The 21,878-nt window shown below is 46.1% G+C and overlaps 1 protein-coding gene and 1 pseudogene across 5 annotated transcripts in view; both read left to right on the plus strand.

Moving 5' to 3' along the window:
- Positions 1–19,873, plus strand: part of DPH3 (diphthamide biosynthesis 3) — a 219,553-nt gene extending 199,680 nt beyond the window's left edge. For 2 of the 5 annotated variants that reach the window (XR_012784011.1, XR_012784013.1), the window contains 3 exons: positions 6,053–6,143; positions 8,539–8,657; positions 16,860–19,873. The gene's annotated coding sequence lies outside the window, so the exon portion shown is untranslated. Of the gene's footprint in view, positions 1–6,052; positions 6,144–7,088; positions 7,167–8,538; positions 8,658–15,428 lie in introns of those variants that run through there. The other 3 variants (XR_012784015.1, XR_012784016.1, XR_012784012.1) reach the window with 2 other exon arrangements.
- Positions 2,295–4,105, plus strand: LOC142446145 (transcription factor Spi-C pseudogene; annotated as a pseudogene).
- Positions 19,874–21,878: the final 2,005 nt, after the last annotated feature.

Raw genomic sequence — 21,878 nt, forward strand, 5'->3', positions numbered from 1 at the left:
GTAATGTTATGGTTGGGGGCTCACCGCAACATGAGGAAGTGTGTGAAAGGGTCATGGCATGAGGAAGGTTGAGAACCACTGCTGTAAGGAATCAAAAGTAAGCATTGGGATCGATTGGGGTTGTCTTTTCTTTTGTTGTTGTGTATGTGTTGGCTTTTTAAAAATGATATGAAATTGAGCAAGACTGTTATTTATGCAAACTTTGTGTATCATATACTTATATGGGGACAGAAAATGCAAGGTTCTTTTAAGGAAAAAAAACACACAAATAAGGATAAAGGAGGGAAATGCAGCAATGACACAACCCCTGATCAGTTAGTTGGCTTCTGTGGCGAAATTAAGGGGGAACGTTCATTTGCTGCAAAGGTTTATTTTTAATTTCACTTCACATTTTATTTCTTCTTCTATTACCGTCGTTTGTAAGCATGGTTTGATTAGGTGCCGTGCCCTCCCTCCCTCCCCTATGGCCTTCCTCTTATTGACTTCTTATTTTATAGCATTGTGGTCCATGCAGATGGCGTTGGGAAGCATGAGTGTAGATGTAATTGTGTGTGACTGTGAAAGTGTATTTCAATGTGAGAGTAAGTTGTACAGAAGTAAATGTGAGCATACAAGTGTGTATGATTATATATTAAATTGCACAAATATGAGAGTATATGTGTAACCATAGGTTGTCTGAGTGTAAATGTGAGCGTACAGATTTATGTGTAAGTGTGTGGGAGTGAATGTATGTGTGTGTGTTATGTGAGTGCATATATTTACCATGGAGTAAAGATGCAATCCTTAGGGATCTCAACTTGGGAACTTCAATCACTTCCAAGTACAAACACCCCTTCCTTAGCCAGCCCTGCGAGATCAGCTTGAGAATGGTAATGGCTCCATGGAGCCCTGGGGTACAGTGGTTCAGTACTGGATGCCAAACGTCAGTGGTTGGAACCCACTCGCCGTTCTTAGGGAGAAAGTTGTGGCCCTTTGCTTCCCTCATAACAGCCTTGACTTCAAAGACCAAAAAATCATATCATTATAAATAAAGGAGAGTGCGGAGTGGAGACCCAAGCCCATCTGTGGGCAAGTGGAGATCCCCTTACAGAGGGGTCGCGGGGAGGAGACGAGCCAGTCAGAGTGGAGTGTAGCACCAATGAAACATACAACTTTCCTCTAGTTCTTTAATGCTTCATCTCTGCCGCCCACCCCCTCCCCCCACTATAATATCCCAATTCTACCTTACAAATCCAGCTGGACCAAAGGATGTACACTGGTACAGATAAGAGCTGGAAACACAGGGAATCCAGGACAGATAAGCTCCTCAGGACCAATAGTGAGAGTAGCCAGACAAGGAGGGGAAGGGGAAGGTGGGGGGAGAAAGGGGAAACCAATCACAGTGATCTACATACAACCCTCCCTAAAGGACAGATAAAAGAAAAGTGAGCGAAGGGAGACATTGGACAGTGTAAGACATGACGAAATAATAATTTATAAATTATCAAGGGTTCGTGAGGGAGGGGGTGTGGAGGGAGGGGGGAAATGAGGAGCTGATACCAAGGGCTCAAGTAGAAAGAAAATGTTTTGAGAGTGATGTGGCAACAATGTACAAATGTGCTCGACACAATGGATGGATGAGTTGTACGAGCCCCCAATAAAAAGATTTTTTTTTAAAGATTACAGCCTTGGAAACCCTATGGGGCAATTCAACTCGCTGCTACAGGTTTGCTATGACTTATAATTGACTGGAGGGCAGTAGGTTTGAACGATGGTTCATCCCCATTTGCCCAAGACGGACTTCATGTTGCCTGTTGTCTTGACATCGTTATCATTTCTTTGCGACCATTTTGATTTTGGGTTCAAGTATAACTCACATCAGTAAAATGCCCAGCTGCTTACAAGTGCACTTTACATCACCCCCAACCGAAGTCTTATCGGCTTGTCTGCCCACCTGAAGACGGCTGACGCTCCTTGTCCCCTAGCACTATACTTCCTTGTGGTAGAAAATGTTAGACATGCTAGCGAATCAAAGGAAATGTATTGCAGTTGTTTGGAAACCAAGAAGGGTTTAAAATCACCCTGCCTTGACTTGATGGCCTTTCAGGCTATGCTGATTCTAGAAGGTGGAAATTGTAAGCGCACCTTCATGGGAATTGCCACAACGCCAAGTCTGAACTACCCTTTACCCCATCGGCACACTCCAGCCTTCCCCCGACAAACGTTCTTTTCTTTAAAGGTACGAGTCATTCGACTGGGAATCATATAGGAAATAGCATGAAATTTGGAGTCAGCTGGCTTAGCTTTGTACGTAGATGACAATTTGCTTGTCCCGTGTCTCTGGGTAAGTTTTGTAACTTCTCTGGGCCTCTGAATCCTAATCTATAAAAAGGGATAACATGGTCTGTTTCGCAGAGTTGGGCTCAGGTCTAGATGTCACAAAATAAGAGGCCTTGTACATGAGCACCAAATGTATGACATCCAATCTTTCAGTCAGTCTGACGGATCAGAAGAAAATCAAATTGTGGCCGATGACATTTTCAAAAATTAGCCGTTGGGCTGTTTCCCATCAATCTCATCCTTACAGTACTTTACTGCTTTCTATCAAGAGGTAGGGTCTATTTCTCTTCCCTTTAAACCAGTGTTTCTCAATTTGTGGGTTGCGACCCCCTTAGGGGTTGAATGACCCTTTCACAGGGGTCGCCTGATTCATAACAGTAGTGAAATTCCAGTTATGAAGTAGCACCGAAAATAATTTTATGGGGTGAAAGCCAAGACTCCTGGCATATGGCCCCTTTGGATGCAAGGTAGCACTCCCATGAACAGAATCACTCAATTTATTAATTAAACACGGCTTATAGTGAATAAGACAAGCTGGGGCAAGCATTTGAAGATGCTTTTGGTGTGCTGAGGCAACATTCAACAGGCAACCTTCAGTACTCTCCAGACTACAAAAATTACTTGGCTTTCATCAACCATGGCGCTCAGGTCCAAGGGGGCCCCAGCTGCTGTGGAGTGCTGCCAGCAGAGGAACCTGCCTGAACCTGGAAACCCATCATCAACAATGTTGCAGACTACTGTGTGGAAGCAAATATCTATCCATCACTGCGGAATATCGCTGAAAACCAGCTAACGCAACCTGCCGCTCTCCAGCAAGAGGGTGGAAAAGGCCGAAAGAAGCTTAGACTGTTTGAATACCTTCTTGAATCCCTGTGTAACCCGGAGATGGCTTCTTGTGTTCAGTGGGTAGATAAAAGCAAGGGCATCTTTCAATTTGTGTCAAGAAACAAAGAGAGGCTTGCAGAATTTTTGGGGGGGGAGGAAAGGCAACCGCAAGACCATGACTTACCAGAAAATGGCCAGGGCATTGCGGAATTATGGAAGAACTTGGGAAATCATCAAAATCCAGGGAAAACTAACTTACCAGTTCAACGAGGCCATTCTCCAAAGAGTTTCTCCCTCTTATTTCTTGGGAAAAGAGGTCTTCTACTCACCGTGCGTCCAACCTGAACAAGAATAGCTCGGTTGAAATCATTGGAATGCAAACTATAATCCTCCATGTGCCAACTGCCATGAGCTAAGTGAGCCTGATTGCTAGCCATACCCACATATTTGATGGCTTCCTGGCACCAGAAGCTTCTACCAGCTAGGATTCTTCCTTTAAGGCAAATACTGAAGAGAAGAAAACAAATCAGTTACCTTGTTGCTGTCTTTGCTGAAACAGCATCCAGCCTATACTAACATTGGTGGAAACAGGACCACCTTCCTCGGTCACCCAAGCAACATGCTGCAGACAATGGGGACTTTAGACTCTGTTCCTTTGCGATGAACAACATCCTTCACAGACCACATCAGAAGGGTTCATTTGGAAACCCCTCTAAGTAACCTGGATTTTACCTTAACCACACACTTATGGCAGATCAAAGGAACTGAGATCCCCCTGGGACTTAGAGGAGCAGATGACGATGATCCCAAGCTTATGGATTTGGAGGTCATTGGATTATGGTTCGAATTTCCTAATTTGAAGGTGCCCAGTAATTGTCAATTTAAGACTACCATGTATTTTCTATTTTCTTTGCTTTTAATCTCTTTGCTTCTAAACGCTTTGTTTGGGTATGGCATGTCTTGTCCAAGAGGCATAGATCTGCCTGAGTGAATGAGTATTATTAAAAGCTTTGTTGTCCTATCTCAAAAAAAGAAAAGAAAAGAATTGTATGGTTCGGTGTGGGGGCGGGGGAGGGTCACGACAACATGAGGATGAGGAACTGTATTAAAGGGTGGCAGCATTAGGGGGGTTGAGAACCACTGCTTTAAACCCAGGCAATCCTGTGTGACTGCTTCAATGCAGAGGCAGTGCTACCTGACTTGAGAGGCTAGATCATATAGGGGGATACCATTTTTATTTGCAGTCTCTCTCTCTCTCTTTCTCTCTCTCTCTCTCTCTCAAGATGCTTTCCCTTAGAACTCAGCCACCACAGTGAGGAAGCCCAATCTAGCCCGTATAGAAAGACTACTCGAAAGGTCTACATATAGTGGGAAAGAGACCCCCAGTCAATGGCCATTATCAGCCACCAGACTTGTGAGTGAAAAGCCCTTAGATGATCTCTGCACTCAGTCCCTGGGTCTTTCAACAGAGGCCCCAGAAATTGGGAAGCAAAGACAAACCATTCCTCCTGTGTCCTATGCAAATTCTTAACCCATAGGATACTAGAACATACAAAATTTATTAGCTACTAAATTTTGAGGTAATTTGTTACAAGGGTAGAAACCAATAAACAAACTCAAAACCATAGAGTCTATTCCAATTCATAGTGACCCTGAAGAGTGGCACTCCCCTAAAGAGTCTCATCCTTCTCCATCCAAGGGGCTGGTGGTTTTGAACTGCCAACCTTGACACAGCCCAATGTATAACTAAGACATGACCAGTAGCAACTGGAATTCAAAGCAATCACGTTGTTGCCATTTTGCTCATGCATCAGCATTAAGTTCTTTGTTTTTATCCATTCAAAAAATCAAAGGGTAAGAGCCTTTGTACGTATTTGTACAGTTGCTTCTGTTTGTAACCAAAGGCACAGATTCTTTTTTGGTTATTAAATTAACTGGTCCTACGTGCAAACCCAAAGCGGTCTTCTACATTCAAACTCCTAGAGCCTTGTTAAAAGACAAGTAAAGCAACATCAGTTGACACTGTCCATTTACTAGCTTGTGGGAGTTAGAACTATAAAAAACTGACTCTTTTCTAACCAAAGATGCCTGATTTATATATACATATTACTGCTATCTAATTCAAACTGCAGTTGTGGGAATTTCCCCCAGGACCATGAATTCATTTAGGGGAGGAGAGAACTATGGTACATCCATGACCTCAGCTCACAGCCAAGGAAAATAAGGCTGGAAACAAGGAAGTAACAACACCCGTTTTCCAGACTGGCCCGAATCAGAAGAAAACGGGGTCTCATGCCTCAGAATCCTACTACGGGCTAGAATCAGGGGTAGGGACCCTTTTTTTTTCTGCCAAGGGCCTTTTAGAGATTTCTAATGTCCTTCGCAGACTATACTGGCTAAACATTTCTTGAACTCACCCTTCACGTGGTGGCTGAAACTGCTTCTCTTTGGCAAAGTGTGTGATGTTAACTGGTGTTGACGATTTCCTGGGCTTCATCTGGCCCACCGCCGGACGCTCACCCCTTCAACTCATGGCTGAGCCACAGTCACAACAAAAAGGCATCATAGAAAGGCTAGAGCATGACTTTTGGATCAAACGTGGATTCAGATCTGGTTTTCCGATATACTGGCTGTGTGACTTTGGGTAAGCTCGTTAGCACCCAATTTTACCATCTGTGAAATAGTTCCTGCCTGTGGTGGAGGTGGCTAGTTATCCACCAAATACATGCATTCTTCTTGCATCATGCACTTGTGGCTGGGCGGCAACTGCCAAACCTCTAAATTGGTCTGCCTGACTAGGCCTGGCTAATGGAAGACAAGCAGAGGTCATAGGTGTCCTCTAGGCTGAAGTGACGATGTGCCCATAGTACATTGCCCACTCTAACTTTTCCTTCTGTGGTCAACTTAGAGGCTGTAAATTAAAGATGGCGACATCACATGGTTCAGACGTCTTAGATACCGACATCACCACTTGGAAGAATAGGCACCGCGCTCTTTGTGTAAGTAAATCACTAAGTTAACACACTGGTGGGGGATTATTTGTCACAACAGCTAGCCTATCCTGACCCATACAGAACTGTTCACTATAGTAATTACATTAACTGTATGTCATTATATACGTATACTGTACATGGTTATTATGGCAGTCACACAATCTCATGTCAACTTGATCATTAAAAATGAAGAGGTGGAGTCTAACCTGTCAATCAGGTCACAGCCTGATGATCCATCCCTCCTTGTGAGCATGAGGATTCTGGGAACTGTCTTGATTCTGCCGTCAGAAGAGGTGGGCCGCTCTCTCTCTGCTTTACCTTACTGTTGACAAGCCACACGTAACCATGCTGATGGCAGCTGGAGATGTGTCCACCACAATTGGATCCACAGGACTTTTCCATCCACTGGCCTGTGATCTTCCTGCATTCGGCCTCATCGCATGTGCTACATGAGTCTGAATAGGAATTCATGGGCTTATACCAGACTTATAGGCTAAAACCGAACTTATGGATTTAATCTGGACTGGGCTTGAATGTTTCATTGATGCATAATTACTTCTTGATATAAAGCTCTCCTTACACATATATGAGTGTCAATGAATTTGTTTCTCCAGTCAAACTGGTCTAACGCAATTATAAAGGACTTTTAAAATCACCTCTTTTTCCAATTTGACTGGAAGTTTCTTAAGGGCAAGACAGGACCCTACTGACTCAACACCATACGGTGCACCTGATACATACAAAGCAGCAAGTAAAATTAAACTTGTAGCTTGATTAAGAAAATTATAATCTAGGCTCTTTAGCAAAAGAATGAAAAGGCTGATGTTTTCCTAAGATATAGCATTTATATTATTTTATATATTATTGTTATATTTTCTGTTGCTAGAAGGAAGGAATACATTAGTGTTTACATTTTTAACTGGTGACATATCTGCATTCTTTTGTACCTAGCTAGCAAGCCTTGGGTTCTCAGACCTACACGAAACTGAACACCATTGTGACAGTGGGAGAAACAAGCAACAGAGCAGCAGGGAGGGGGCTTGAGGGTGGTGAGTGGTCCACACACCGAGGAAGGAGAAAACGGAGCTGGAGAAAGTGGATCTTCAAAAACATGCGCACCCAGGATCCCAAGTGGAATGGCTGGGGTTGAAGAATAACTACAAAGAGTGGATTCTTTCTTGAAGGCAACAAGGCAGTGATGAGGATGGCATTGGGTTAGATGTCCCCAAAAAGCATCTGCAGGTAGCTTTTCGATGTTTCAAAGATGGCAGTCAGAAGGTATCAGATTTTGAAGGGTTCTAGGAGCTAGATGATGATGATCATGAATGAATAAACTAAAATGGTCTTTTTAAAGATGAAAACAATTTTGGGGGGTGACTTTTATTTGTTGATTACAAAGATACTGATTACAAAAATAAAACTGTCTCCATTTAAGATTTAGGAAAGCAATGAAATACAAACAATATCTTGCTCTTGCTGCTGGAGCCGCAGGACCATTCTCTGCTCACTACTTTCTAGTTTTCATGCTCTTTGGTGTCAACACCACTTCCCGATTCTCATCATAAGCCCATTGAGCTCACTGTTGGTTGTACTTTGTTTAGGAAAGCATATGCCTTCAATGAACTTCCGAGGAGATCAGTTTTATTCTAGGAACATTACAGCGGTTGCACAGGATGTTAAAAATGAAATTGAGGTTAGCACCAAGTGGGCATGTGGGGCAGTGGATGACGTTTTTTGGACTGCTAACTACAAGGCCAATGGTTCAAAAACAGAAGCTGCTCCATGGGGGAAAGCTGAGGCTGTGTATTCCTAGAGAGATTTACAGACTCAGAAACCCTATAGAGCAGTTCTGCTCTGCCCCAGAGGGTCCAACCTCATACTCAGGTCACAGCCAGATGCTGTCTCCTTGGAGATGTGACTTACCTCACCCAGATAAATCGATGTGGTGGATAGCTCTCTTCTTCCAGCTCTCAGCTCCGTGACCTGCCGACCCTGGGATCTGTCAGTGCCTGCCACATTTCCTGCTGACCTGGGATTCATTGGACTTGCCTTCCACCAACCTGCATTCTGATCAATCCTCCTGCTTCCTGATTCATTGACCGGCAGCTACTCCAGTCAGAAAGGGTCTCCAGCTTAGCATCGGACCCACAGACTTGAGTTGTACTGGACTTGCCTGCCCTACAGCTGCGTGGGCTGCTTTCTTGATATAATTTTCTTGCTTATACATATATGTGTGTCGTTTTTTTCTCTAGGGATCTCAGGCTAGCACAGGGGGTTATAATGTACTTATGAAAACATATGGGGGGTGTTGAAAAGCATCTAACGTGCATTATTTTCATTGAAGATGGTATATGGAATTGGTAATTGTGTTTCACATCTCCTCTCTCTGGTCCAACCCCAGCTTCTCAAAGGAGAGACTGAACAAGGAAGATCTCCCCCCTAGGAGCGCAGAGTCCTTCTTGGCGTTGGATGTTCTGCCACAATTCTCAACAGCACGCCTGCTCCTCTTCACTCTCACAGGTATCGACATTGGCACTCATGATCACCTGGGTTAGCTTGAGTACCTTCTTAAGAAGACCTGAAACAAGGCTGGTCTAAGACAAGTATAAGTAGTTTATTTGAGAAGCGCAGGAAATGCGCTGATAGGAGAGTGGAGAAGAAGTGAGACAAGGAAGCTCATAAAGGATGTGCTATTAACTAGTCCGAGAGACACAAGAGGAGCCCTGGTAACAAAACTGCCAGGAACTCAGCTGCTAACCGAAAGGAATCCACCCAATGGCTGTAGGAGAGACAAGCCTAGGCAATCTTTTCCAACAAAGATTGTAGTCTCGAAAATCCCAGGGGGACAGTTCCACATTGTTGTATGGGACCTCTGTGAGTGAAATTTCAACTCTACAACCCCAACAACAACACGAAGCCAACTACCACGGTGGACACCTGGAGCGTCGTCCTGTGGGGAAATCCTGGGAAAAGGTACAGCGTGCAGAGAGTTGGGGTATTTCCGTGCCAAGTCTTGAGCGCCATAGGGCTGCGCCTGGGGCTCCTACTTCCCTAGCACTTCCAGCCTGCTACACGAGCATGGTGCTCTGTAGTTTGGGCAGGGGAATGCCGTAGGCAAAGAGATACAAGTTCCACCGTTGACCATCAGCCTGCCATTGGAAGTCCAAGGAGCGTGGATGGGCTTTGGTGGCATCTTCTGCATCACGGCACCTCCTCGCCATTGTCCAATGGTACTCTCCCATCCAACCTCCTGCTCCCCACACTCGCTAGCCTTTGCCTTCAACCTTCTCCCCGGCTTCTTACTTCTCCTCACTGCCCAGCCTTTCCCTAGTCCAAGGCCTTTCCTCGCTTTCTCTCAATTCCTTGATCTTTGACAATGGTGAGCACTTGGCGAAGACTCTCTCTTTTTAGAATTTTCTGCATCCACAATTTAAGCTGTTGCCTTCGCGTGGATGGCTCCTAATGAATGTTCTCTCAAATTCACGTAATGCTTTCATCGGCACCAAAGCACTATCTCACAGGGGCTTAATGACTCGGGGTCTAGTGTTCTTTACAGAACAGTTGCCTGCACCACATGGTCGCTCTGGAGACCCACTTGCGCATTTCCATTTCCTGCGCAGTGTGTCCGCTAGTCTTGAATTAAACCGATTTAACGTTTGAGACCCACTGTTCTTCCGAGTCTCCTCAGCTCACGAAACACTGTTTTCTCCGTGGCCCCTGCGGAAGCCTGCGCCTACCTCTTTCCCATCAGGCTCATTTAGTAGCATCTTCCTGGGAGGTCTCCCCTCTCCTTACCATGTCTTCCTAGTGTTGGGGCTGCGTTTGAGCCCAACTTGGCTCTAATTAGGGCCCAGTGTGAGAGCTGGCAGGGACTGGAGGCATCTGCTGAGTTTTTCAGGCACCGAAACCAATTTGTCCAGTTGAATAGAACATCCAAAATGGAGTAACCATGAACAACAAAAAGGCTAACAAGAGGCCACCAAGAATAAAGAAGCAAACAAGTGTCCAGGGTTCAAGGCTATCGAATCAAACACTTAAGTTTGCACCCTTTATCAGACTAAACAACCACAGCCACACCTATGGCTACCGCCCCCACCCCAAATTGTGTAAATATCCAACCAAGAGCCCAGAGGGGAGAACTGACCACTGCAATAGAGCAGAACTCTCCCTCCCTCCCTCTCTCCCTGTTAAGTCTTGCCTATTTTTTCTTAACTTGCTATTGAAATGTGTGAATGCCCATTGGAATAAATTGGTTAAAAGACTGCTTGGCTCATAGGGTGTGTTATGCTCGCGAAAGAAACAGGCCCAGTCACTGTGTGAAGCTTAGAGACTGAAAGGTCGCTACCCTGGTGCATGAGCCCACCGATTTCTAAGCCACATACTAGGGAAGACAGCTTACTGCTGTGGTTCTCAGCCTGTGGGTCGCGACCCCTTTGGAGGTTGAATGACCCTTTCACAAGGGTCACCCGAATCATAACAATAGCAACATTACAGTTATGAAGTAGCAATGAAAATAATTCTGTGGTTGGGGGGGCGGTCACCACAACATGAGGACTGTATTAAAGGGTCACGGCATTAGGAAGGTTGAGAACCGCTGGCGTAGAGACTGCAAGGTCGCTGCCCCAGGGCATAAGCTGACTGATGCCTGAGCTCTGTCTTTGGAACTGTCATAATGTGCTCAGGACACCAATGTCCCCAGTACTTTCTTGTACGCACTCTGCTGTCAGGCTCCTTCTCTTAGCCCAGCTCCTCCACAGAACTGGACCCATGACCACCAGCTACTTTCTGCAGCTCATGCGAGTGAAATCCTTTATTTCCCCTTCGTTTCAGTTTCAAGAAAATAATTATAATTGGCTAGACTTGGGTCCCAAGACCATACTCGTAGCCAAGGTACGGGATACTATAATTTTCCATTTCATCTAGAAGCCATTCCAATAACGTGGGAGACATAATTCCTTATAGAAAGGGTGACATGTTCCTAAGAGAATACTTTGGAAAGACTTCTGAGTCGAGAAGACAACTTCTGTTATATAGCTCTCCTCCTTTTTGAAACGCTTCCATTCCTGAACTCGTCCATTCATCCATCCTTTTCTGATATTCCAGACCTTGGGACTCTTCCTCCTCTGAAATGACGTTTTATACTTCTTGGATGTACTTCTTATTTTTCATTTAATCCCTCATTTCCTGTACTGTGTTTCCTGTTACTAAAAGGAATGAATACTTGAATGTTTTTTAAACTGGTCACATATTTAAATTATTTTGTACCTAGCTAGCAAGCCCTGGGTCGTTATTGGACTATAGGTCCATGTCCCACTTTAAATTGTATCCCATAAGACACCCAAACATGAGACCTTGCCCAGACTGGCCTCAAAATCTCCCTGCTTGTTTTTTTTCCTGCTGGGCTACCATCCATGCTGAACACATCAACCTGGGAGGTCTGGTCAGGGAAAGGGCTATCATGAGAGTCAGGAGACCTGGCTTCTAACTCTTATATGAGCCATGAACCATTGGCCAGATCACAGCTCCCTTTATTTCATGCATTTTCCATCTGTGAAGTAATGACAATAAAACTTACTCTCCTTCCACATGTGAATTCATAGCCCTAACTCTTAGGATCTCCATGAAAACATACCAGGAGTGATGAAAAAAATGCCATGTAAATGCAAGTTATGTTTATTCACATTATAATTCAAAGAAAAGTCTCAGATGTCACCAAAAAGGTATTGTTTTCAAGTTTAGGCCTTGCTACCAAGTTTGGAATTTACATAATAGTATTCTTCTCTGAAGGACTCCACTTTATCTGCTAAAAGTATGAACCAGTGCTTAAACTAACCATTTCAGTAACCTTTCAAGGCTCTGTAGAACATTAAAGAAAATCTAATAGGAAACCTTCGTTTCCAAAACTTTCTAATGGGAAAGCTCACTTCTCTAGTGCTATGTGGCATAAAAGTGCCAAGTTGGCAAGTTACAATGTTATCGCTAAGTGGGACTTTTTTTTATTTAGTACTTCTGACAACTGTTTAAATAACTACTTCCAGTAACTAAGTGTCGATGAAAATTTTTAGAAAAATATCAACCTTTTTTTTCTTCTGGACATAATGTCTTTCTTTCTTGACGTAATCTTAAAGATTTAGTTCAAAGGTTTCAATGTATAAACGGAAAACGTGTGCACAATATAATTGAGAACTGGCTGGCTCTAGTAAGACGGAAAAGAACGGAACTCACCGCCATTGAGTTGATGCCGACTCATCCCAACCTTACAGGACAGGGCACATCTGCCCCTGTGAGTTTCTGAGACTATAACTCTTTACAGGAGCCTCTCTCCCTTGGGAAGGCTGATAGTTTTGAACTACTGACCTTGTGGATCACCACCCAGTGTGTTACCATTATGACACTAGGACTCCTGGGTTCTAGAAAAGAGGTCGCAAAATTCAAATGTGAGGTGTCCCAGAAGCAAAGGTATTTTTTATATGTTGTAAGCATATGGCTTTGTAAGCATATTTTAAATGCTTGTAAGCATATGCTGCTGGTTTGAAACCACCAGCAGCTCCGAGGGAGAAAGACTGGGTTTTCTACTCCCATAAAGAGTTACAGTCTCAGAAACCCACAGGGGGTCGCTGTGAGTCAGCATTGACTCAATAGTATTGAGTTTGTTTCATTTCATTTTGTTTTGTTTTTGGTTATGCACACTTACCATAATTTCACTTAAGATGATTTGATAAGGTTTTCTTTTCACACACTGATAAACAAAGGTGATTATGCTATCAATTTTGCTTTGTTTACTTCTCCAATTAAAACCAGAGTTGTGGATTTAACTATGCTCCTCCTCCCATGCACCCCAACCACACCAACAGATATGCGACAACTTGGCTGCGCCGTGATTCTTAGGCCTACAAATGCAGAAAGGTGCACTTCCCTCAAAGCCAGCAGAGATAGTCTTCCCCTAGAGCTGGTGCTTTGAATTTGGTCTTCTGGCCCCTAAACTGATAGTCTCTTCCACAGAAATTAGTGTCCCATGCAAGTAAGCATTTGCTGAAGATCATACAACAGTGGTTGCTGCAGTATGTCGACAGGGAGCTGCCAGAAATTCACACCGGAGTCAAAAAAAGACGTGAAACAAAGGATGTCATTGCTGGTGGATCTGGGCTCAAAGCAGAGAATACCAGAAAGATGTTTACTTGAACCATTCAACTGTGTAGATGATAAAAATTATGGATAACCTTGTGAATAAAGGGAATTCCAAAACACTTCATTGTGCTCCTGTAACACCTGTACATGAATCAAGAGGCAGTTTTTCAAACAGAGCAAGAGATTACTGCCTGGATTAAAATCAAGAAAAGCATGCTTCAGGCAGTGACTTCTCTCCACACTTATTCAGTGTGCACGCAGAGCAAATAATCAGAGAAGCTGGGTTACATGCAAACGGATAGGCCATCAAGATTGGAACGAGACACTGCCAACTTGCAATATGCAGAGGACACAACTGTGTTTGCTGAAAGTGAGGAGGACTTGAAGCACTTGCTGATGAAGATCCGGGATTGCAGCCTTCAGGATGGATGACAACTCAGTGTAAAGAAGACCCCAGTCCTCCCAACTGGACCAGTCAGTAACCATGAGATATGGGGAAAAGGTTGTCAAGGATTTTGTCTTGCTTGGATCCACAATCACTTCTCATGGAGACAGCAGTTAATAAGTCAATGGACACGTGGCATTGGGTAAAACTGCTACACAAGACCTCTTTAAAATATTGATGAGCAAGGAGGTCACTTTGAGAACTAAAGTCCACTTGATTCAAACCATGCTACTTTCAACCGCCTCATGTGTATGTGAAAGTTGAATAAGAAGAATTGATTCCTTTGAACTATGGTGCTGTCCAAGGAGATGGAAAGCGCTGCCAGAAGAACTGACGAGTCTGTCTTGGAAGAGGCATAGCCAGGGTGGTCCTTAGAAATGAAGATGGCGAGACTTCGTCTCATATACTTTGAGTGCATTGCCGGGGAGACCAGTCCCTGGAGAAGGGCACCGTGCTTGGTAACTTGAAGGGCAGCAACACAAAGAGGAAGACCCTCACCAAGTTGAATTGACACAATGGCGGCAATGGTGGGCTCAAACAGGAAATTTGTGAGGATGGCCCAGGACCGGGCAGCACTTTATTCTAAAGCAATTCAGACACCTAGCAACCACATCAAACGAGAGACTATGTGTCTGTTTGTTAAAGCCATCACTTGTGGTATTTCTGTTATAGCAGCATTTGTTAGAGAGACATATTCCGTGACCCTCAGATATGTGTAAGAGAGCGCTTTACATCTAGAAGTAATTATATATATATAGCAAACATCCCAGCCCAGATCAAGTCCATAAGTCCAACACTAGTCTACAAATCCCTCTTCAGACTCACACAGCCACATACAACAATGCAGAATGCAGGAGGACCACAGACCTGTTGGTGCTGGTCTCGTGGATCCAATGGTGGCGGCCACATCACAGGCTAATGCACGTCTCCACATGGCTAGTCAACAGGAAGCTGAAGGTTGAGGGGGGATGGGTTCCAGGAACTTTCTTATAAGAAGGTCATGCCTACAAGGAGGCACCATTAGGCTGTGGCCTGATTGAGAGGCTAGACTCCACCCCTTCACTTCTACATCTTCAAGTTGACACGAAATTATGTAACTACTCCACAGCACAAGACAAGTAAGACACCCAGAATCCGAAGATGACGGTGATGATTATGTCGAGGCATATTGAGGTGAGATTCCATTGCTGGCAACTCGATGCCATGTGTGCTAGTGCACGCTTTGCTTTGCTTGCATTTCTGATTGATAGTGCATGTGTATAGCAGGCTTCAACAGGTTTAAGACTTGGATTGATGGCTCAAAAGTGACAGGGATATATAGGATCAACTTGAAGCAATACACACAAACACACGATTTCAACTGTTTCTATTCTGATGGCTGGGGTGCTGCCAAAACTTGATCTATGAGTTCTTAGACATGGATTACACCTTTATAATACAACGATGATCAAAAGTAACATTTTCAGGCTATTGAATAAGCATGAGTGAGGCAGGACTTCATGCTAGGAAATGTCAGATGCACACCGCATATGCACTATGCGGTATGTGCTTGGGTCTATTATGCCGGAATTTGTCATTTCAACACATTTTATGTGTGTTCACATTATTTGCATGGGTGTGCTCTTTGTGGGAAAATGGGGCCATAACAAAGAACTATGGTGTGCCGAGAGCAAAGACACCTTTATTTAAGGAGTATGTGTGTCACCTTTGTGTCCTAGGCCCCATGACCCGAGGGCTCTGGAAAGGAACATGTCAGCTCAGGAGAAGGCAACTATCTCAGGAGGAGACTGGGCCTTCAGAAGGAGGTCAGCGTGGAGCCCCCAGGAAAGTGCATTTCTGAACTCACTGTGATTCTACCAGGGCACCGAGCCAGCCTGTCAACCGCTGTAAAAATGACATTCATCTAAGGAAGCCCTGGGCTCTCCTCCCCTGCTCTCCGTTGGTGATGGCAGCACCCTCCTCCCTGTAGCTGCTCACACAGACAAACCTCTTTTGACAGCACATTCAGGCCCGATTGGTGCGTCTCACCAGCCTGAAGCGTCTTGTCTGGAAGCCAGTATCTTTTAATAACCAAGACCTTTCTACCTCTCCCTTCACAAAGAGATTTTATCCCCCCTCCATGGAAATCTTTCAATAAAATGATTCTTTTTTCTTCTGTGGCTAAAGAAGAGCTGCCACTGCCAAGCAGTCGATGGGATGGTGTTGAGAAGGGGGAGAGAGCTGGCATATTTTCCTTCTCTGGGCACATACTGGAGGTCCTGGTTGGGCAAAAGGCTGGAGGTTGCATGCCACCCCCAGGTAAAATTTTTAAAGTTGTGGTGATTGACTTCTAAAAGTCAACTATTGAAAATTCTGTGGGGCATAGTTCACCCTAACACTCATGGGGTTGCCGTGAGTTTGAATCCATTTGATAGCAACCAGTTTATGCACATACTAATACTACCTCTGGATCCACCATAAAAAGGATCTACGCGTTGTCAGTGAGGTGACCCCAGGTCTTTGTTCGGGCCTCTGCTCTCCGGTACCTAATGCTATGCTGGCTGTGTGTAGGGGCTCCCGGGACCCCATTCCTCAGAGACTTATCCTTCTGCCTCTCTGGCTGTTTTTGCCTCTCCTCTCTTGAGTTTGGAGTTGTTGTATAAATAGATGAGACTGATACTTGCTTTGCTAAACATCTCATCGTATCAATGAGATGAATTAGATCCTGGTATGTAGGCTGTTGAACTTCAGGCAGTGCTTGGTTGGTGTGCCACTGCAGGTGTTCTTGAATTGTCTTCGGCAACATTTTCCTTGCGTGTGATGTCAATGGTGTCGTTCGATCATTTCTGCATTCTATTGGATCGCCTTTCTTTGGACCGGGCACTGATAGGGCTCTCTTCCCGTTGGCTGGCTCTGTAGCTGTCTGTTAAATTTCTTGGCAACTAGACCAAAACACCATGATAAACAGAGAAAATGTTGAAATTGGGAGGGATTTCATTTGATGTGGGGCCTCAGCCAAGGACTGATTGTATTGGGCAATCTGCTTCCAAAGATCTCTTTCCAGTGTTGAAAGACAAAGGTCACTTTGAAGACGTAGGGGTGAGTCTGACTGCTGGGGCAGTGGGTTATAGAATGTGACTCTTCTGACCCAAGCCTCTGACTCTTCCCAGATGACCTGTTCCTGCAGGGGTCTAAGTAAGACCGTAGAGGAAGATAGTGATTGTCTTCACCTGTAAGAAACTGTGAACAGAAGTCACCGGGCTGCCATCCTGCTGGGTGTAAAATGAGCCCTCTGAGAAGCAGGAGAGGGGATCTCATTACCAGCAAGAACTAGGAGTGGAGTGTGTCACCTGCATCCTGAGATCCATGCTCGCGGAACCTCCTGGATCCAGCAGACAGCGATGACATCAGAGCAGGAGCAGAACCAGGAGTAGAGCCTGAAACAGAGTGGATGGACTCCCAGCCCACGGAGCGAGTAAAGCTGAGTGCTGGCTTGTGGGGTGGAGTGTCTTTGGGCACTTAATTGGAGGGAGTGGGCTTGCTGATCCATGGAGTTTGAAACACATGCATTTGGCTTGAGGCTTACAGTGAACAGCATGCCCGGCTCTGGGCATTTGTTAGCAGCCCTGAAAGAGGTCTGTAACATGCCCTGATGAATACTGGTGCCCTGACATTTCTCAATTGCAGCTGGTTCACTTCCTTAATACACCCTTTCATCATGAATGTTGTCTGTGAGTTCTGTGTAGCTTTGGGGAAACCATCTAACCTCTCTGAACCACCGTTTCCTCATGTGTGAAAGATAGCTAAAACACCATGTGCTGGTTATAAAGATTAAACAAGAACCCACAACCCATCACATGGCCCACAGGAAAAAGAAACCCATAGCCAATGAGTTGATTTTGGTTCATGGTTATCACATGTGTGCCCGAGTAGAACTGTGGTTTCTGCAGGGTTGCCAATGGCTGGGTATTAACAAGTAGATTCCCCATGCCTTTCTTCCAAGGTGCTTCTGGGTAGATTCAGCCTCCAGGACAGAGAGGGGGACTTGGCTCACCCAAGGACCTTTTCATCTCTTCAGACCACTGTCTATTCGCAGCCGGATACCACAATTGTTTACACCATTCAGGCACTCCAGCACACAGTCAGTGTCCAAGAATATGTGGTTTGGAAGGAAAGTTGAAATAAAATTTAACAGTGAATATCTATTTCTTGTCTGTGAATATATAACTTGGTGAATACTGAAGAGTATTTTTCTGTCTCCTTCCATATCACTTCTGAGATTTATCTACAAGTGTACCTAACTCAGCCAATGCCTGTCAGTGCACTGCCTCCAACTCTTCCCATAGCTAAACCATGAACTTGGAAAAGACAAAGATTCTTCCTGTTCTGTTTATGTGAATGGTCCCTGCAGGATTCCAGGAACATGGCGACACTTAATATATCCTGAGCTCAGTGCTTTTAACGATCAAATTTAAAAATCAGATTTGGCTACAGTGGCTCTCAAATGTTTTGGGCTCATGCACCTTTTCTCAGAAAGCCAAATGAAAGCCGTGAACCAGCTCCCAGACAAACACGCAGCCAAGCCAAAGGCCCATGCAGTGCCGAGGGATGCCGCCTCTCCCTCAGGCACGAGGAACCTTTTAGCTAACGGGTTCATGTCAGCACGAAACTAAACCAAGAAGTTCAGAAGCACTGCCCTGCGCCAGGGCCTTCAAATGATATCACGTTTAACCTTTACATATATGACAAGGGCCACGGGGACTTGCCTTTTGAGTGGGCTCAGAGGAGTTAGGTACTGTCACCGGGCTCATAGCTGAATGGCTTCAGAGACCTACCATGGATGGCCAACCAAGCTCACAGGGCGGAGAGGCAATGTCAGGTCAGTTCTGCGAGGCTCAGGTAACGATGGCCAAAGAGAGCTGACATGGGTCTCCCGAGTCAGTCACGGACCCCTTCCTTCTTTCCTTCGCTCTGCGGGCTGACCTTGAGATACACAGAGGCCAGCGCCAGGACAAATGGCTGCTGAGTCAGAACTGACTCAGTGGCAGTGGGGTTTGGATCTTTTGGTCTAAATGTAGAGAGAACTGTAGAGAGAACCCTGGGCAAATAGGTGTAGATTTGCCTCTTGGCTCCATCTCGCAGTGGCACTGTGGTGTTAAGGAAGCTAATTAGTGGCCTTGGGCCTCCGTCTCCTTATCTGCAAGATGGGGTTCACTGAATCTTCATGAGAGAGCTGTCCTACAGATCCAACGGACCCGTGTCCGGAGGGTAGCCTGCGCAGAGTGGGCACAGCACAGCGACCAGTCGCTGAAAGGCTCGGTGGATCTGAGACCAAAAGTAAAGTCCCAGGAGAGCGACCAATTGAAAGGACAGAGATGGGGACCTGAGCTAACCCGGGACAGCCTCTTCATCCCCTCAGACCACTCACTCCTTCTTGTTTTCATGCTTGAATATGGGGAAACGATGTTCCTGGCAGGGAAGAGCAGAGTTTTTCCACTCATGGTCACTGTGGGACTGGAGTATGCTGTTTTTCACCGTGGTCCAATGTGATACCAGAGCTCACCCCAGAATTTCACAACAAAGAGGATGGGAACAAAGGAAACAAAAGGCATGATGACCCGGGGTTGGGCACAGGTCCCTCCAGGCAAAGGGAAGAGGGACTATTCAACAGGGGAGACCTTCAAATCCCCCCACCCCACCAGCTGTCCCACCTCATCCTACAGCACAGGCAAAAGTCCTACCCCGAGTTAGCTCAACTTGAACCCAGACCTGAAAGAGCGCTTAGAAAATGTGTAAAGTCCAAAGAGAACCAACATGCCTGGGACATGGGAAACCTGCCCCCACGGAGGTGGCTTGTCACATGTGCCCTGCCTTTGACCCCGGAGCCTCCATCCAGGGCAGTGGGCTCGGCTTCGGCCACCACGATGGTTTTCAGCATGCACTCCTTTGGCAGGTGCATCGCAGTAACTCATTCCTGTCTGGGCACCCAGAGCGGGAGTGACAGATCCAGTCACACTTAAGGCACCAAACAAACAGGGAGGGAGAACAAAGCCAGGCCCACTGGCCCCAAATCTGCTCAGGATTGACCAGAATGTGCCTTGAAGCCTTCCCAGCGCCTGGAAGAAAACCAGCCTCCGTGATCAATGAGCTGTTTGTTTTTGCCACTGAATAGCTAACTATTGATGGAGCCAACTGGGTGGGGGTGGCCTGGCCTTTACTGTCACAGGAGGGTGGGGCTGGGGGCTGGGTGGGTCAGTCAGTCCTCTGTGCATGAGCATCTTGGCTCTCAACACCGTTCTGCTTCCCGGATGCTAGGCCAAGAGGGAAAGTGGGGCGGGAGAAAGAAACTCGGAGCCCTGCATCTTACCCTCCAAGGACAAGCAATGAAAAAGCACGGAGCTGGATCCAACCCAGACTCCACTGCTCACGGCGGCATGGGAGGCAAGCAGCACGCCAGCCCCTTGCTAATCCATCTCCAAGCCTTCTCCCTATCTCTCCCGCAGACACTCACCCCTGCTCCTTCTGTCAGCGCCTGGAACCCAAGTACAAACCGACACACCAGCTCCCAATCCCAGACTGGGTTCATCGGGGATGCCCTCTTGTCTGTGAGTCCACTGCCTAGCCCAGCAGGAATCACAGTCAAGTGTACAGAGCACTGATCCCTTCCTATGCACCCTCCCATTTCACCTTCTCCTACCCCACGAGAATAAAAGGAGCAGCAGCTGAGACAGGAGATGGGGCCACTCTCCCAAGGTCATCCCTCGGCGGTAAATGGAGGTGCGGGGATTTGAGCCCACCTCTGCTGAATGCTTTGCCACCACCGTGCTCTGCTGCCATGGCCTGCTGGCGTGCCCGCTGGTGGTGCTGAGATGCTGTTTTCTCCTCTGCAAACAGGTGTGTTCCCGTGTTCACCCGAGTCAGTGCTTGTGGAGGGCTCTGTGGATGGCAGGTCTTTTGCTTCCTCACATTTCTTCAAGGGGTTGGCGATGCAGATTGAGCAAGAAAAGGTTCCTGATAGTACAGCATATGAAATGTTGTCCTGCAGTTCCTAGCCGGCCTCCTTTGAATGTCTCTTATGGGCCCTGTTCCCCGGCCACCACCCTCTGCTTCCCTGGGTACCTACCTAGGTCCCGAGGGAGGCATCCAAGATGTCAGTTCTACTAGAACATTGGAGGATTCTGTTGTTTGTCCTCTCTGGCGCGTTTGCTTTTTTTCCTTTAAAGGCCATACAATGGAAGAAGGAAGAGGAGGGGGAGTCGGGTTTGGAAAAAGCGACCATGGGGGTCGGGGTGGGGGCGCTTCATCTAAAAGGTGGCCTTACTTGTGGGCTGTCAGACATGGAGGTATCTGCGATTCTGTCATTTGAGCAGTCATAAGCCGCAGGCATCACTGACCAACACCGAGTGACGAGGCTCATTTGTCAGAGCAACGAGACTGTCCATGCAGTGTTCCACTGCCATCTCTCAGGCAGCGCGTGTCTATGATGAGGCTTGGATGACCACCCTGCCTCACCCTCAGGTTGTTCCCTGGGAAGCAGGAAACACGGACGTCCTCACCTGATCTGGTGGAGACCCCTTCAGCATCACTGGCTCCTCCCTGGTCTGCTCCTGCAGCTGCCATGCAGCATGTCTCTTTCAGAGACAGCATTCAGTTACTCCTCCAGTCAGCGAACATGGAACACAACTTACCCCAGTGGTAAGTCAGACCAGAGTGCTCCTGCGGTCATGACACTTGTACCCCTGGCTTTGGCCCCTATGTGACCTCCTGTTTGAGCTGCACGGTCCTTATCCTTGATTGCTCTATCTGCTAACTGTCACACACTCTTCCTTCTAATCTGTCACCCTACAGCTACCAGAGGAGTTTGTCTAGAGAACTGCTTTAAACCCACTCTCCCTTCCTTTCTCTCGGCCCTTACCCGATCATCTGTAAAAACTCAGATGGTTGAACAATGTCACAGAGTCTAGGAAAGGATTAAAGGAGATCATATTCCATGAAAGCTCTGGCTACAGAACAGGTATTCAAGAATGTGTTGTTCAAAGCCCACATGGAAGAAGCACACCAGCCTGCGTGATCACAAGATGCCAAAGGGATCAGTTATCAGCATCATCAGAACCAGAAATCATGTCATTGTGTGCTTACCTCCCTGATACAATCGCTGAAGACAAATAGGTGCATAAGCAAATGTGGCA

Source organism: Tenrec ecaudatus, chromosome 4, assembly GCF_050624435.1.
Source record: "Tenrec ecaudatus isolate mTenEca1 chromosome 4, mTenEca1.hap1, whole genome shotgun sequence".
NCBI classification, from domain to species: domain Eukaryota; kingdom Metazoa; phylum Chordata; class Mammalia; order Afrosoricida; family Tenrecidae; genus Tenrec; species Tenrec ecaudatus.